General features: G+C 39.5%; 2 pseudogenes across 3 annotated transcripts in view; one reads left to right on the top strand and one right to left on the bottom strand.

Moving 5' to 3' along the window:
• Positions 1-1,312: 1,312 nt before the first annotated feature.
• Positions 1,313-4,814, top strand: LOC143440236 (nucleoside diphosphate kinase A pseudogene; annotated as a pseudogene).
• Positions 4,815-12,584: 7,770 nt separating this feature from the next.
• Positions 12,585-16,435, bottom strand: part of LOC143440347 (small ribosomal subunit protein uS12 pseudogene) — a 53,124-nt pseudogene continuing 49,273 nt past the window's right edge. For 2 of the 3 annotated variants that reach the window (XR_013108080.1, XR_013108081.1), the window contains exon 4: positions 12,585-14,553. The product of XR_013108080.1 is annotated as a small ribosomal subunit protein uS12 pseudogene, transcript variant X1 (transcript). The remainder of the gene's footprint in view (positions 14,554-16,435) is intronic. The other variant, XR_013108082.1, reaches the window with a different exon arrangement.

Below are 16,435 nucleotides of genomic sequence, written 5' to 3'. Positions count from 1 at the left end.
AATATATACAAAAAACTAAAGAAATTAGACTCCAGACAACCAAATAACCCTATTAAAAATGGGGTACAGAGTTAAACAAAGAATTCTCAACTGAGGAAACTCAAATGGCCGAGAAGCACGTAAAGAAATGTTCAACATCCTTAGTCATCAGAGAAATGCAAATCAAAACAACCCTAAGATTCTACCTCACACCAGTAAGAATGGCTAAGATCAAAAACTTAGGTGATAGTAGATGCTGGTAAGGATGTAGAGAAAGAGGAACACTGCTCCATTGTTGGTAAGATTGCAAGATGGTGCAACCACTCTGGAAATCAGTCTGGCAGTTCCTCAGAAAATTGGACATAGCATTACCTGAGAACCCAGCTATACCACTCCTGGGCATATACCCAGAAGATGCTCCAACATATCACAAGGACATTTGCTCCACTATGTTTATAGCAGCCTTATTTATAATAGCCAGAAGCTGGAAAGAACCCAGATGTCCTTCAACAGAGAAATGGATACAAAAATGTTGTACATTTACACAATGGATTATTACTCATCTATTAAAAACAATGAATTTCAGAAATTCTTAGGTAAATGGATGAAACTAAAAATTATCCTGGGTGAGGTAACTCAATCACAAAAGAACACACATGGTATTCACTCATTGACAATTGGATATTAGCCCAGAAGTTTGAAATACCCAAGATTCAACTCACAGACCACATGAAGTTTATGAAGAAGGAAGACCAAGTGTGGGTGCTTAGGTCTTTCTTAGAAGGAGTAACAAAATACTCAAGGGAGCAAATATGGAGACAAAGTGTGGGACAGAAACTGAAAGAGGGGCCATCTTGAGACCATTCCACCTGGGAATCCATCCCATGTGCAGTCACCAAAGGTAGACACTGATGTGGATGTCAGGAAGTGCATGCTGACAGGAGCCTGATATAGTTGTGTCCTTAGAGGTCTGCCAGAGTCTAACATATACAGAGGCAGATGCTCACAGCTAACAATTGAACTGATCAAGCGGTTCCCAATGGAGGAGTGAGAGAGAAGACTGAAGGAGCTGAAAGGGTTTGTGGCCTCATGGGGAGAGCAACAATACCAACCAACCAGAGCTTCCAGGATCTAGACCACCATCCTGGGAGCATACAGGGAGGGACTCATGGCTCTAGCTGTATATGTAGGGGAGGATGGCCTTGTTCACATAGATGGGAAAGGAGATCCTTGGTCCCATGAAGGCTGGATGCCCAGTAGGGGGGAATTTGAGGGTGGGAGGTTGGAGTGGTCGGAGTAGGTGGCGGCATATCCTCATAGAAGCAGGAGAGGGATGGATTATGGTGTTCCTGAGCAGGGTGGGGGGAATGGGGTAAGGGAATAACATCTGAAATGTAAATAAAATATCCAAGAAAAAATAAAAATAAACAATTGAGCCAAAGCTTCAACATTTTTGACTGGTTGAACTCACCCTTGGATTATGAGGCAATTATCAATCATTTAATTTTCTGTATAGTCCACACGAGCATTAACACAAAAAATATGACAGCGATCAGTTGACTGCCAAATGGTGAGGTTATGGCTTCTGACATGGAAGAGGGGAAAAGCAACTATTTTCAACCTGAGTATTGAAAATTGATCTCAGGACTAAAGAGTTGGCACAGTGCTGACAAGAGTTTGCTGCCTTTGTGGAGCATCTGAGTTCACTTCTTTGTACAGTCACAGCTGCTCACAACTGTGAGTCCAGGCCCAGGGGATCAAATGACAGTCTTTTCTAGCCTCCAAGAGCACCAGGTATACACATGGTGAACATACATACATGGAAGCAAACCACTCATGCACATAAAATAAAAACAAATAAAATTGAAAAGTCAATCTCAACTCCTACATTGCCCTACATCTTAAGTCATTATTACACAGCAAAAATCATACAATGTTATAGCTAGTTACATTTTCAAATTCTGATCTTTTAGTTAAACTATGTGTTATGTATTTACCTGGAAAAATTCCAGCATGTCTGAACTCTGAACTCTGACTTCTCAAGGCTGCAGCCTTGATCATTTTGTTGATTCTTTTTAAACAGATTGGTTAATTAATTAATTCCCACAGAGTATTAATAAGCCACAAATATAACCAGATTTCCCTTTTACCATGTGAAAAGTTTAAGCATAAATAAAGCAGGTGCTTCCTAGACAGCCAGCCAGTAAAATGCTTGTTATACAAGTATGAAAACCTGTGTTCAGGTTTCCAAGACCCACATCAATAGCCAAGCATGGTAGAGAACTAGAGAAACAGACAGGAGAATCCCTGGATCTCACTGGCCTAACTGAATTTGTGACCTTTAAGTTCAGTGAGAGATCCTATGTCAAGAAGACTTGGTAGAAAGAGATTGAGGAAGAAATCAATGTTTCTCTGGCCTTCACCTTTGTGCACACACACATGCATGAGCACTTCATCTTCATGCACACACACTTACATAAGCACTTACACACACACAAACATGTACATATACTACCCACACAAACACCAATACATACAATGAATAAAACACTGAGTGGTCACATTTCAGAGTTATTTACTGAGTAATAAGGATAAATAATAAGTAAATGGATTTATTATCTTAATTTCCTCATTGAACATAAGATATCAAATTTTACCAAAGTAGTACATACACACAACTTATCCGAACTATCTACCAAGTAAAAGGTGGAAGGTGAGTCCCTAACAGGGCCCAGAGGCCACTCTGCTGGAACTACCTGAATGCCTCCTCCTTGAGGACTTCTTTTTCTGACACCAGAAGAAGCCATGCAAGCTCCAAAAGATGGAAGCAATCAGCAAGCCTACCAATCTATGGTACCTATGAACCAAAAAATGAGCCCCTTGAAAGATTTGCTGGAGCAGTGGTAGCACAGAACTTGTGGGCATGTCAAATCAATGTATGATTTAACTTGAGACTCACTCCACAAGAGAGATCCTATACCCAACCCTTCTTGAAGATTCTTAATGGCATTCTGCTATAGTCATAGGTCAATGCCTTGGCCAATCTTCATTAGAGAGGCTTCCTCCAGCAGATGGAGGCAGATGCAGAGACCCACAGACGAACATGTGGACGGAAAGTCAAAATTGGAGGTCTTCACCAGGTTTCTCCTCTCAGAGCTTGTTGAATCACATCGAAGAGAAGAAAGAAATATTGTGGGAGTCAGAGGAGATGGAGGACACCAGAGGAACATGGGCAACTGAATCAGCTATGCAGGGCTCATACAGTCTTGCAGACAAGCATGTGGCCTAGGAAGACTAGGCCTTCCGTGTTACAGCTGTTAACTTGGTGGTTTTGTCAAACTCATAACTGTGGGAACAAGTGTGTTCTTTACTCTTTTACCTGCTCTTGGGACTCTTTTTCTCCTGTTTGTCTTGTGCAGCCTCAGTGTAAGGGATTTTGCCTTGTCTTATTGTATTGTGTTTTGTCATGTTTGGTTGACATCTCTTGGAGTTTTGCTCTTCTGAAAGAAGACAGAGATGGTTGGAAGTGGGGAGGGAGGGAGGTAGGATGAGTCCATGTGGGGAACTGTGCTCAGGACAGGTTGTGTGAAAGAATAATCTATTTTCAATTTAAAAACAATCAAACAATAGATTCTGATTATTGTTTCCCCTCCTCTAACTCGTCCCAGATCTGTCCCAGCTCCCAACCCACCCAAATCCATATCTTTGCTTGGTATCTCTCATTTAAAAAAATAGGTATCGAAAAAAGATAAATGAAGAAAACAATAATAATAAAATAAGATAAAATAAAATGAACGATGCCTAAATAGGACAGAACAAACCAACCATCAGATAAACAAGCCAAAAAAAAAAAAAAAACCATAAAAACATGACCAGACAAACCATTTTGATATATATATATACAATATACCTATATGTACATGAATATATATATATACATATACAAATACATTTAGACTATATATATGGATGTGTGTGTGTGTGTGTGTTTGTGTGTGTTTTCAAAAACTACCATTGAGTTTGTTTGTGTTGGGCTCTAATGCTGGGCATGAGGCCTAACCTTGAGTAAGGTTTGTGTATCCCCTGAGACTCCACCTAAAAACAATCTTAACATTTGTCCTTATACCCACAAATCATTTTAGTTCTCACCCAATTAAGAAAACTTCTCTCTGCAGATGACAGAGACCATTCCAAAAAGACACAGCCAAACAAAATTTAGAGTTGTGGAGCCAAGTTCCAATGGACATTTTGACCAAAAACGTTTGTACCTAAGGCTCAGGGCACATTCACATTGTAGGAGAGGAAGCAGGAAAACAGTAAGAGCAAAAGGATCAGAGAGTCTCCTAAATATATCAGAAGCTAACTGAAAGGCGTTTGAGTTAAAGACCTGACTTCTGAAGTGGACCATAAGTAACAATGAGCAAACCTTCATTACTATCAAGTCTGACAGGGTCCAGCAGGAGATCAATCGTGAGAGAATTATCCAGCATTTTAAACAGAAGGAACTCTTTGCTGGTTTGAAATTCATACAAGCTTTAGAGGACTTTCTTGAGCACTACATCAACATGAAGGATTGTCCTTTCTTTACTGTTCTGGTGAAATACATGTATTCAGGACCAGTGGCTTTTATGGTCTGGGAGGGACTGAGTGTTGTGAAGACAGACTGTGTGATGCTTGGAGAAACCAACTCCACAGCCTGGGCCCATCCAAGGAGACTTTTACATCCCAGTAGGCAGGAATGCCATTCAGAGCAGCATTCAGATTCTGTGGAGAGTGTAGAGAAGGAAATCAGCCTGTGGTTTCAGTCTGAGGAGCTGGTGAATTACAAGAGCTGACCTGAAGGTACCTTGATTCCTCTCAAGTTATTCATGTACTTACAGTCAAGGGATCAGTCACTCTATCAGTATTTGCTTCCTTTGACCTTGAACAAACGTCTGGGAGGTGTGACTCCCTATGCCTTGTTAAGTGTCACTGGTAGATTAAAATGTTCCATCTCGAAAGAAAGAAAGAAAGAAAGAAAGAAAGAAAGAAAGAAAGAAAGAAAAAGAAAGGAAGAAGAAGAGGAGGAGGAGGAAGGAAGGAAGGAAGGAAGGAAGGAAGGAAGGAAGGAAGGAAGGAAGGAAGGAAGGGAAAAAAGAAGAGGAGAGGAGAGGAGAGGAGGGGAGGGGAGGGGAGGGGAGGGGAGGGGAGGGGAGGGGAGGGGAGGGAAGGGAAGGGAAGGGAAGGGAAGGGAAGGGAAGGGAAGGGAAGGGAAGGGAAGGGAAGGGAAGGGAAGGGAAGGGAAGGGAAGGGAAGGGAAGAGAAGAACAGCTGGAGTGATGGCTCAGTGGTTAAGAACACTAGCTGCTCTTCCAGTTGTCCTGAGTTCAATTCCCAGCAATCACATGGTGGCTCATAATCGTCTTTAACGGGATCTGATGTCTTCTTCTGAAATGCAGGTGTACATACAGATAGAGCACTCATACACATAAACATAATAAATAAATAGTAAGGGGAGTCCTTCTTCACTAGAGAATCACTCCTTACTATTAATCCTCTGTTGTCAGTACTACCAAACCAGTTATGTTTCCTAGAATTCAGCTCCTCTAGAGGGAATGTATGCAATGTTAGGAAGCAAAGCCTTGATATGACATCTACAGAGAAGAAAATAAAGTTGGAAAGTTAACTTGTGTTCCTAGAACAAGGAATTTTAGAAAGCCTTCCTAAAACTTAGAATTTCTTAGAGATAGATTGAAGGCTTAAGGCTTTTCTTTCCTCCCTTCCCTACAGAACTTTCTAGATTTTCTTTGTTTATTATACCTTTTCTTGGCCATAGCTGTAGAATTGTTACAACCATTACTTTAAAAAGGAATCAAGAAAGAAAGAGATGGATGTAACTATAAATACATTAGGTAAGGTTTTTTTTTTTTTTTAAAGTACGTGTGTGAAAAACCCAGAATAGATAAAATGATTCTGAATTAAAATGGAACTACTGAAGGTATCCCATGACCAATCTCAAACTATACTACAGAGCTATAGTAATTAAAAACAGCAAAAATAGTGTGGGGCTGGAGATATGGTTCAGCTTTTAAGAGCACTAACTGCTCTTCTAGAGGCTCTGAATTCAATTCCCAGCAGCCACATGGTGGCTCACAACCATCTGTAATGGAATCTGATGCCCTCTTCTGGTGTGTCTGAAGGCAGCTACAGTATTCATATACATAAAATAATAAAAATAATAAAAATAAAAACAGCATGGTGTTGGCATTAAAAAAAAAAAAAACAGACCCTTTGATCAATGGAATTCAAATGAAGTCCAAGATATAAGTTCATACAATATGGACAGCTAATTGTAGACAAAGAAGCCAGAAATTTACACTAGAAAAATAAAAGACAGCACCTTCCACAAATTGTGCTGGTCAAAGTGAGTGCATGAATGTAGAAGAAGGCAAATAAGTTCCTAACTATCAACCTACTCAACTCAACTCCAAATGCATCAAAGACCTTAGCATAAGGTCAGATACACTGAATCTGCCAGAAAAGAAAGTAGGGAATGACCTTGAACTCATTAATGACCTTGAACTCATTAATGACCTTGAACTCATTAATGACCTTGAACTCATTAATGCAAGTAAAGACTTTCTGAACAGAACTCTGATAACATAGGCACTAAGAACAATTAATAATAAATAGAACCTCATAAAGCTGATAATCTACTTTATGATAAAAGACACCAAAATTCAGAAAAAGCAGCGGACTACAGAATAGAAAAAGGTCTTTACCAACTCCACATCCAATAGAGGGCTACTATCTAAAATATGTAAAGAACTCAAAAAAATCTCCACATCAAGACAACAAAATACATGGCTTACTACAGTGATACTCACTTGACCTTGCTAATTGCTGCTCTATTCATAATAACCAGAGATTGGAAAGCCTAGATACCCACCAACAAATGAGTGGATAATGGAAATGTGGTACATTTACACAATGAAATATTACTCAGCTGTTTTCTAAAAATCATGATATTTGCAGGTAAAAGGATAGAGCTAGAAAAAAAACAAAACAAAACAAAACAAAAAAAACAACCTGAGCGAGGTAACCCAGACCCAAAAAGACAAATACAGTATGTATTTATTTATTTACACATACATGTACTCACACATGCACACACACAGAGAGAAATTGTTTTTACTTTATAAACATTTTTATTGTAAGATATTTTTCTTTCTTATTGGCTTTTTCCATACAATATATTTTAATAGTATTCTTTCCCATCCCTAACTCCTTCCAGATCTTCCACTTTCTCACTACCAATGCAACTTCCTGTGCTTTCCTTATCTCAGAAAACAAAACAAAACAGAAACAGAAATTTAAAAATAACAAACAACAACAGAAAACACACATACAAATTAAATCCACTTTGTGTTGGCCAATTACTCGTGAGCATAGAATGTAATTAATATGCCCAGTGTCATTTGATTGGAGAAAACACATATTCCCTCGGCAGCAGGTTTTCCTTGCAAATAGCATCTTTGTTAGGAATGGGACTTTAACATCTGCATGGTATGGTTTTGTCTGGCTAGAATTTCTACAGGTCTTGTGCATTCTGTCAACATCCCTGTGAGTTTATATGAGCCTCAGTCTTGTTAACATATGCTAAATCTAATTACAGCTTTTTTTTTTTTCAATTAACTCACTTACAAATCTCAGTAAACATGGAAAAGTTGAGCTGGTACCTACCTAGAGCCTTCACCCCTGCTCACTACTGTATTTGGTACTGAAAGCTACTCTGCAAACTACCAGAAGACAAAGGTAAACATCAACCCAGCTATGAACCTTTGGATCTACAATGGTGACTCATCTTCATGATATTCTGGTGCAATAGTGGCACGAATGTTGTGGTAGTAAGCCACCACTGTCTGGTTGGGACTAAGGCCACTCCATGAGATTGATATGAACCCATGTCTGACACTTCTCAAGTGGCCAACAACCTGAGATTAGATAGTCATGAATCTAGGGAAAAATAAAATGCTATTGTTCTGCTAAACAGGCTTATCAATAAAATGACCCCTAATGATAGTCTGCTATGCCCATAGGTCAGCATCTCATTTGCCCATCATTGGAGAATCTTCCTGTGGCAGTGGATGAGAACTAATATAGAGATTCACAAATGGACAATGTGCAGGGAATGAGAGACCTTGCAACACTTAGTCCTAAATGGGATGCCTTTATCAAACCCCTCCCCTCAGAGCTCAAGGAAGAGGGAAAAAGATCTTAAGAGCCAGCGTGGATGGAAGACACCAAAGAAATGCCCTACAGACTCAATAGGACCAAAGCACATACAAACTCACAAGAGACTTGCGGCAGCATTCCCAGGACCTGCAGAAGTCCAAACTAGATGAGATACAAGTGCTGAGAAGGGAGCTAAGCATAAGACCCCATCCCTAACTCAGAAAGTATTCCCAGTTAACAACCACTCACAAAGAAAAAAAAATCCGTTTTCTCTGTGGAGTCTTAATAGGTATACACCACAGTTAAGGGCAGATCCCATGCCCAAAAGAAGATGGCCAACTCAACAATACTTTTAGAGATTGGCCATTTTTTACTTTACTGGATTTTTACTTGCATAATACGTTTTCTGATTTTGTATTTTTATGGTGTATGTGTCTCTCTCATTGTCAGTCTATGTGTGAGTCTGTGTGTATATGTATCTATGTATGTGTGTATCTGTATCTATGTGTGAGTCTGTTTGCTTATGTCTGAGTGTGTGTGTATGTATGTGTATGCATGCAGACATGTGTGTATGAGTCTATGTATATATGTGTGTGTGTTTCACAAATTCTTTGTTCTGTTGGTTTGTTTTACTCTTGCTTGTCTTTTCACTCATTTGTTCATTTTATTAAGAGACAAAGAAAGAAGATGTGGCACTAAACTGTTGAAAAACAAGGACGGGTCTGGGAGGAGATGAGAGAAGAGAAACTGTGATCAAAATATACTGTATAAAAAACTTTATTTTCACAAAAATAGTTTAAACAAAAAATTAAAAGAGAGAAAGATGCTAAGAAAAATCTCCTTTTTATAATAGATTAACAGAGAATATTTAATAATCTGTAATAACCATGACAATCTGAAACTTTAAAACAATATTATTATACAATAGGATAAATCCTCCTTGACAAAAAAGAATAAAAGGATACAGATACAAAATAAAGCAACATATTCATAGGCAGACCATAAAACCTGTGAGTTTTTTTTTAGCAAGGCTGTCATGAATAGAATAAATAAATAAATAAACAAGATCACTGGTTCCTAGGACATGCTTCATAATAAATGCATTCAAGGAGGTCAGTAACAATAAATTTCTACGTGTCCAGTTTATTCTGAATGTTTTAAAACTATACTGGCACAGTCTCTTGTGTAATGACTATGCAAGAATAATGTTTGTGATTATGGGGTGCAGGTGTCCTGAGGAAGCAATCACACTCATGTCTCAGACAAAGGGAGCATCACCTCCAGAGGAGTGCGGAAGCCTGTTCTCCATTACGTTGCATATGGATCTTTTCATTTCTTTCTTTGCATTTCCAGAGCACATTGCAAAGACACTCATACTCTACGGTGGCTCTAATGTTTCACCAAAGACTCGAGGGGGCGGCTTCTCATGAAATACTATCTGGTTGCCAGTATCTACTTACTTCTTTCACATTCCGACACTAAAAAATTACTTTGAATCTCTTGGTGTTTCTTCATAGTGCACATAGTGGTAGTTTTAATACAATTTTTTCAGCCTTACTTCAAAAGTGACCTTTTATAATTTCAGTAAAGTGCTAGAGTCTAAAACACAAACTTATTCTAGAAATATGCAAACCAAAAGAATTGTTTTCTTTCAAAAAAATTTAGACTTAAGAAAACATACCTTTTTTTTTTTTGCTCAATGAAAATTATAATAAAAATGTTATGAGTCTATTAGAACTGAGAGATTCTGAAGCAGAAACCATCTGGGAACACCGCACAGGAAGAGCTTCTACTCTGCGTTGCACACATGGGTACTCTTGATGACACTCATACTTCTAGACCAATAGAAATTGAAAATATGTTCTAACATTAGCATTTGTTTCACTCCCTCTCTTGGGTTTCCTTTGCCCCACATGAGAGCCCAGCAATGTCTTTACCCTCCTCCTCCAGGATCTGCCCTACCTTTGTAACTGGGTTCCGGAGTCCATCTTCAAAGGGAGCATTCCAGGTAGGAAATACCAAAACTACCTCAGTGCATGCTCAGCTGTGTTTACTTACTCAGAGTGCTGATGTGAAGGAACTTGAGAGATGCGGATGATAAACGCTCATCAGTATCTTTCCTGCCTCCTAAGCCCCACCCCTCCTGAGAGACAAAAAGCTTCCAAGAGGTTTCTGAGGTTTCCCTTGCTGTTTATGCACCTCAGTCAAAACGAAGGCGTTCTCATAACCCTTTTCTCCTCCACGGCATGAGTAAAGCCATGATTTTTTGTTCTTTGTCAATGAAAATCATAACTCTGATCCTGATATAAATGGTCTTAATCCTGGTGGCAATGTTTCTTCTCTAATGACACTGGTTGATTGTTTTATACATACCTTGCCCTCTCCAGCTAGAATTGCCAACAGAGTTTTTTTATTGATATGGATAGTTTCCTATTGAGGCCTTCTCAGTTTACCTTGGGCCCCCTGAACAAGGATTTGTACTCAAACTAAATGTAATTAAACTTGAACACGATTGTCTCTCAAACTTTTCTCTAACCCTATAATAAGATACTAGGTCTAGCACCTATTCTCCACTAGAAATAATTCTTGGGTCTTCCCTAATCTCCTCATCCTATCTGAACTACTCTAACAGAAAAGCTCACTCAGAAGCAGGGCCAGGACTGCAATGAGAGAAATAAGACTTTCACCTCACAGTAAACCTATAAAGGTTGCCATGTATCCTGGTGGGGTTTTGTCTTGTCAGCTTGACTAATGCTAGAGTCATCTTGGAAGAGGGAACCTCACTTAAGAATATTTTCCCACCAGATTCCTTATAGGAAATTTTGTAAGATGTTTTCCTGAGGAATGATTGAAGTGAGAGTGTCCAGCCCACTGAGAGTAGTGCCACCACTAGGCAGGTGGTCCTACTTTGTACAAAAATGCAAGATGTGCAAGCCATGAGGATCGAGCCAGTAAGCAGCACTCTTCCATGCCTCTGCTCCAAGCTCATTCCTTGAGTCCTTGCCCTGACCTCCCTTCATGATGAACTGTAACCTCTAAGCTGAAATGAACCTCTTTTCTTCCCCAAGTTGCTCTGGTCACTGAGCTTATCATAGCAACAGAAACACAAACAGCAACCATCACACCCAAACACTGGTGGGGCTTTTCAGATAGGACCACACTCTGGATTCCAGGTGAGCCTTGAACTCACAGCAACCCTCATGCCTCAGCCTCCCAAGGTCTAAGGTTAGAGCCACCACACTCAGTTCACACATAAATATTTTATTGTGGTATTTTAGTCAGTCAAAATCAAGGCAAAATCTATGATGTATTAAAATATTAAAACTTTAAATAAGCAATATTACTGAGATTTCTCTTTGCCTCAGGTTCTCACATAGCAAAGCATGTTTGTAATTTTGTCTATGCTTAAAATTTTGACATTTGTTCACTATAAATTTGGCGCATAAACCTAACATGTCACTCCTCTCACCCTAGCTCTGCTAATAAGCATCAGAATAAAACATATTACATGGAAAAAAATGTGACCTTATTAGTAATGTTCATGAAGACAAAAAAAAAAATTGCTTAGGAAATCTTCTGTAGTGTGAATAAAGTATTTTAATTTAAATTACTTAGCATAAAATAAAATTTGTAAAAGTGTGATAATTCATTAACCCTTCCAAATTTTGAAATTATAAGCTCTCTTTCTAAACTGTTATGTTTGAAATGGAGCTTGGCTTACTTAGACCTGGACATGATTAAGATTCGGAGGTAAATAATTGTTTCACTGTGGATAACTGAGTGCAGAGCATGGTTGGTGTAATTAGTCTTTTCCCAACTAAATAACAGTGGATTTCTCACCCCAGTTCTAACGTCTAGAAAGTTTTTTAGACATTATCAAATGCCCCTGGAGAAGTGTAAACTCACTAGTTTGCATCTATTCTCCTAAAACCATGCTAATTTCATTTGTATGGTGATGGAGGTAGAACCTTTAGTATATCAGACAAGCACACGCCCTGATATCTGAAAATGAACAATTTCTTTAAAATATAATCACTTAAAGAAGTGAACTTTCAAGAAAATGAGCAACTGTGATTAAAATTCTTGGTGAAACAACAAAACCTGTGAGGCTGGGGAGCTGAGGGACTAGGAGGAGCAGTCCTGGAGCAAGAGTTGGGTCCAGGCCAGTCCAGTCCAGTCCAAACCCCAGAAATCTCATCCTGAGATTCACAGGATCCCCTCCTGCCCTGGGACTGCATATCTTAGCTCCCTTCCTAGACCTATGCCCCCAACCCTTACCTCTCCAGAGTAGGGGTGAAACTGGTTCTAGCTAATGTTTCTTCCCTCCAGCCCTGCCCAGGGAGCAATAGGCCTGACCACCCATCCCCTATCCCCCACCCCCATCCCCCAAAGGTAAGAAGCAGACACAGGAAGGTAAAAACAACAACAACAAATTCTTCACTTCTCTAATAAACAGAACACCAAATATATAGACCTTGTTTTTTCCTTAAATTCATTTACCCATTGGCAACTTTAAGCCTCAATCCTGACACAGGGAGTACAGGGCTTTAGAAATCAACGCTCACCTAAAATGAAAAAAATCAAAAAGGAAATACTCGTTGAATTAAGCTGGACTTAAAAAGGCCAAATAACAGATGAGGAAACGGGTTCCACTCTGATTTCTGAGGTAAAAAATGGAACGAAAGAAACAATCCCACAAGATGGTCTTCTGACTGCATGTGCGTGCACACACTATTGTACGCACATGCACTGTTGTGTGCCTGCCTTTATCCCCCCATATAGATAGATAGATAGATAGATAGATATAGATATCGATATCGATATCGATATCGATATCGATATCGATATAGATATAGATATAGATATAGATATAGATATAGATATAGATATAGATATAGATATAGATATAGATATAGATATAGATATAGATATATTCATGTGCAAATTATAATAATAGTAACTAATAGATGAAATTTAAGCCTTAGAACTAGCCTGAAGCCTGTCCCACACCCTATACCTATTCCCATAAGGCTTTTGGGGGTTTAGGGGTTTTTTTTTGAATATGAATATTTATTACTGTGTTTCCATTGTCAAATTTTATGATCTTGGTCTTTCCTTCTTGCCTTTGTATAGAGCCAAAAGAGACACAATGGCTACTTTAACCACCTTAAAGCGGACTCCAGGAATGTCACCTACAGCATGACCTTTGCGACCAAATCCAGCAACCAGAACTTCATCATTTTCCTCCATGACGTTCAAGCAGCCATCATTGGGCACGGATGCTGTGATCTTCTTGACGTTCTTAATGAGCTGCACCCTGACGCACTTCCTGGTGGCAGAATTTGGCTGCTTGGCTTCAACCCCTACTTTTTCTAGCACAATTCCCTTTGCATGAGAGGCAACCCCAAATGGATTGGCCTTGAGGGCTGTGCCCAAGTGAGCTTTCTTGTACTGTTTGTCATGCCACTTCTGGTCCTGTCGGTGACTGCGGAGCTTCCGGGCAGTACGAAGACCACGACACTTGCCGGCGCCACGGGCCCGAGAGAAAGAGACTCCCATAAGTTTTAATAAAGGCTATTCTGATGTACACAAACAGAAGAAATGTTTAAGAGAGAGAGGGCAAGGAAAGTGACGTTTGTCTTCCCACTTATGGGAATTTGCTGGCCAGGTTCTCATCATCAAAGTGACCAGAGAATGCTAAGCTAGGATGCTGGCTAATCCAAGTGCCAGTAAAAACCTTTCCAAAACCAGGCATCTTTACTATCAGCCTTCAAAACTCATCAGATATTGTTGCAAGGGCTATGAGGGGTAGGCTTCCAAAGACACAGAGCAGCAGGGATTAAAAACTGTCATATATGAAAAACAATCAAAAGAGACAAAAATATTAGCATTATCATATAAAGTGATGCTTACTATCATTTTAAATGCTGCACAAGGACAGAAAACTATAAAAGTGAGAAGGCAATTTGAAAATGATCCAAATGAAATTTCTAGACATGAAAAATACAATCTCTGAAATTTTAGAAGTCAACATTTTTCTTTAGCAGCAGATTTAACCCAGAGATAGAATAAATGAAGTGAAGAATTATGCAGTCAAACTCTGCAATAAACAGTCCAAGACCATCAAGCAGAGAAGGGTGAGAAAATCTAATGTACAGGGCTTCTCAGTTCCAGAAAGGGTACAGGAAGAAGTATTCAAATCCACATCCATTACCAATGGTAACGTACAGACTTCTTAACCATCTTTGAATCAAGATTCACCTAGAATCTGGGTGAATCTTCTTCATTGACTTCTGGCCCTGAAGGAGTCTTGTCATAGTTGTGCTGTTCATGTTGCTGTCACATCAGCTGATGTACTGTCTGTCAATAAATAAAGAAATTCGGTTTGTTGTTGAAAGGACTTTCAGAATTGTGTATCAGGACAGGAAAATGATTGTTTTAGACCCTTTCATGTCGTAAAAAAAAAAAATAGAACATCACAGACTGGGTAATTTTTAAAGAAAAGAAGCTTATTTCTTACAAGTGTGGAGTTGGGACAAATTAGGTGGAGACCTGCATTGGACAAGGACCTTCTTGCTATGGTCATCTATCTAATGGAAGCAGAAGAGAACAAAACAGCAAAAGAAGGGGACGGGGCAAAAGGAAGCCAAGATTACTTGGCGGTGGTGGTGGTGGTGGTGGTGGTGGTGGTGGTGGTGGTGGTGGTGGTTTTGGAATAGAGTCTTTCTATGTAAGTAACCCTGGTTCTCTTGGAGTTTGCTATGTAGACTAGGCTGCCTTTAACTCAGAAATCCTCCTCTCTCTGCCTCCTGAATGGTAGGACTAAAGGTGTACAGATTCATTCTATTGTGCTATTATAGCCAAGAAAATTTGTTTAAAATGTATCTAGAGCGGCTGGAGAGATGGCTCAAGTGTTAAGAGTGTCACTGCTCTTACTGATGACCAGGTTGATTCCCAGCACAAATATCGTAGCTCAAAATCTTCTGTAACACCAGTTCCAGGAAATTAAATACTCTCTGACATCCTCTAAAACTGCATACACATGGTACACACATACACACTCAAACACAGACACATACACAAAAAATTAACTATTGTTTTAAAGTGTATGTAGAGCGACACCTATACTGACCTTACAGAAGCAAACATTCAAAATTGAAATAAACACCACAATAAAGTGGTTACATTCTCATGAACAGACAACAAATATCTACAGGGCCCAAATGTAAGTATCTTAAAGCTACACTATACTTTTTTGTTTACATCAAGCAGCAAAATTGAGGAAAAGTTAACTATCAGTAAAAAACACAGATTTCAAAGTAAGTAGAATGCATAGGAAACAATTCAGGGCACCATTCAATAGCCCGAGGCCCTGCATTTGAGTCCAACATTAGAAAGAAGAAACAAGAAGAGGAAAAGGAGGAAGAGGAGGAGGAGAAGGAAGAAGAGGAGGAGGAGGAGGAAGAGAAAGATGAAAAGAAGGAGGAGCAGAAGAACAACTCCAAGCCAGCCACTCCTACACAATGAGACCCTATCAAAAAAAAAATTAAATGATCCTATTATAAACTTTAGCTATTAACATAATGCAATATTGGCAGGAAGACACATATAAATCATTGAAGCAGACTTGAAAGCACAGAAATAAATTGTTACATTTATAGTCAACAAATGCGCTGAGAATTTCACTGGGAAAGGACAGCCTTCAAATGGTTAAAAAGGATTCCAGTCTTAATCTGCACCCTGAACCTAAGGCTGTTCCAGACCTAAGGCCCTCCACACCCAAATCCTGCCAGGAGAGAACTGGTCACCCAGGAGTGCACTACTCCTAAGTCCAGAGGTGAGAACACCACTTTTGCTCCAAGAACTGTCCAAAGCAGGACCCTCTAAGAACACAGAGGGCACAGGAACAGCAGAGCAGCTGGGGACAGGATCATTCTGGTCTCCATCTTCACCCAAGAGCTAAGGCTATCCCAAAGCCCTCCCCACCCAAATCCCACTCAGGAGAAAGCTAGTCTCCCTAGGAGTGCTGACTTAAGACCACAGACTCACATCTAGGATCTAAAAAGGGAAATAAAAACAATAAAGAAACCACAAAGGGAGACAACCCTGGAGATAGAAAACCTAGGAAAGAGATCAGGAGTCATAGATGCAAGCATCACCAACAGACTACAAGAGATAGAAGAGAGAATCTCAGGTGCAGAAGATACCATAGAAAATTTTGACACAACTGTCAAAGAAAATG

The sequence above is a fragment of the Arvicanthis niloticus genome, chromosome 29 (genome assembly GCF_011762505.2).
Source record: "Arvicanthis niloticus isolate mArvNil1 chromosome 29, mArvNil1.pat.X, whole genome shotgun sequence".
Lineage (NCBI taxonomy): Eukaryota > Metazoa > Chordata > Mammalia > Rodentia > Muridae > Arvicanthis > Arvicanthis niloticus.
The sequence above is the reverse complement of the archived record's forward strand: the minus strand, read 5'-3'. Positions and strand labels throughout refer to the sequence as shown.